Source organism: Capra hircus, chromosome 23, assembly GCF_001704415.2.
Source record: "Capra hircus breed San Clemente chromosome 23, ASM170441v1, whole genome shotgun sequence".
NCBI lineage: Eukaryota > Metazoa > Chordata > Mammalia > Artiodactyla > Bovidae > Capra > Capra hircus.
The window spans coordinates 21,896,427-21,898,680 of NC_030830.1; the positions used below are offsets into that span (position 1 = coordinate 21,896,427).

At 51.7% G+C, this 2,254-nt stretch overlaps 1 pseudogene; it reads left to right on the top strand.

The window, feature by feature from the left end:
* LOC102171114 lies at nucleotides 1,185-1,715 on the top strand (annotated as a pseudogene).

Genomic DNA, 2,254 nt, shown 5'->3' on the forward strand with positions numbered 1-2,254 from the left:
TCAAGGACAAGAGTAAGCAAAGCCTTCCCATGTCTGACAAGCAAAGTTACAGTGTTGGAGCAGAGTGTTGTTTCAGAAGAGACTCATAGCTTCATCAGGCTTAGCAATGATGTCAAGCAAGTATGTTCCCAGGGCTCTCCTCATAACTTAGAATTCTAGGATCAGGGAAGTTGCTTGACTGGGTATTGGGATGGGCACAGTAACAGCTCTTATGGTCACTGCTTCCCCATCTTTCCTCCACTCAGTTCATTTCAGGGCCCTCCAGAGCTTGACTTTGTCTTTAAGAAGAGTCTTCCTCCCTTCCTGTGTCTCCTCCAGACATTGTGTGATGAAGAAGAAAATATAGCCACTCTGAGAAATAAACATACTCTAAGAAATAAAAGTTTATCAATGCATGTTGACCATGAAATCGTCATCTTTTTAACTTTGTGTTTGTTTTGCTACCATTTTGCTTCTGAGTGACTTCTATATTTTTAAAATATACCATCGTTTAGTTCTCACAGCAATCCCATGAAGTTCAAATTATAATCCCTATTAAGTAGATGAGAAAAATGTCACTCAGAAAAAACAGCTAAGGTGCGGAGTCTTGGGCGGGCGGAGGCCGGGCGCCCCGGCACTGCCTCGGGACTCGGGACTCAGGGCGCAACCGAGCGGCTGCAGGGGTGGGGCGGGCTAGACGAGCAGCAGGGGACCGGGCGCCGCGCAGGGAGGCCGCGCCACCCCGGGGGAGCTGCCCGGCGGCGAGTTCGCCCCGCAGCTGAAATAAGGCTGGAGCCGGCAGGGGCCCTCAGAACCCTCTGGCAACCCGGCCCGGAGTCTTCGGGAAGCAGCTGCTTCCTGGGACGCCCTCCTGGATGTCCCCGCCGAAGGGTAACGGTTCAGGGACCCCAGCAGAAGGCGCCTCCGGGAGAGTCCCTGCGGGGACCTGCAAGCCGCGGGAGACCACCCCCGGGGTGCGGGCAGGGAGAAAGGGGTTCGGTGGAGACGCGGGCCGGGAACTGAAGGAGCCAGAGCGCGGCGGCGCGGGGCCGTCCTCCCGCGAGCGGGGCTGGGCAGCGCCTCGGCTGGAGACGGGCTCTGGGACTCTCTTGTGCAGGGGGCCTCGGCGACCTGCCTCGCGGGGAGCACGGCTACGGAGTGGCCTAGGGGACCTTCCCCCAGAGAGGCCGGCCCAGGACGAGGAGATGAACGGCTTTAGCACCGAGAAGAACTGCCGCGAAGGGCCTCCTGCCGCCCCCGCCGCCGCCCCGGGCTGCGGCCTGAGCTGCCTCCTCACCGAGGACTGCCCCGCCCGAGGGCAGCGCCTCCTTCAAGGAGAGTCCAGAAGAGCATCTCACAGAAGAAACTCAAGCTGGACATCGACAAGAGCGTAAGGCAGCTGTATATTTGCGATTTCCACAAGAATTTCATCCAGAGTGTACAAAATAAAAGGCAGAGGAAGACAAGGGACGATGGCGGAGATTCTCCTGAGCACGACACAGACATTCCTGAGGCTGATCTGTTCCAGCTGCAGGTGAACACTCTCCGACGTTATAAACGACACTATAAATTGCAGATCAGGCTTCACTAAGGCCCAGTTAGCAGAAACCGACAGCCAACACTTCAGCAACATACCTGTGAATGAAAAGGAGACCCTCACTTTCTTCATCTACATGGTGAGGAGTAACAAGAGTAGGCTGGACCAGAAGTCAGAGGGTGGCAAGCAGCTTGAGTGATGATGAGGCACACCTTCAAGGAATGAAGTGTAATGCTTAATACACAGCTGACATCTGCTCCATTTAAGTCCATAATGACTGCTAAATTTTATTGTAAATAAAAAAGTTTGAAAGATAAAAAAAGAAAAACAGCTAATATATCAGTAAACCAGTGCTGTAAGACAAGTCCTATTACTCCAATATATTGTCGAGAAAAACATCTTTCTACTTAGAAATGTTCCTGGGATTTTTACCTGAGATCCCAATACCAGCTTGTTACTGACCACACTCCTCATCCATCCCCACATGGGACTTCCCATCACAGACAGTGGGCAGATCAACAACCAAGGCCTTTCCTAGGACATCCTAGAATCTGCTTCCTCCCACCCAAAAGCTCATTTTCTACCACAACCCATTCTTTTCCTGCTTTTAAAACTCATTCACAGTTCTTTTCTATCTTAGATATAAGCTCCAAAATAACACAAATCTGTTTTGTTTACTGGAGTACGATGTCTGACACATAGGAGGAAATCACTAAATATTTGTGGGATGAATATACA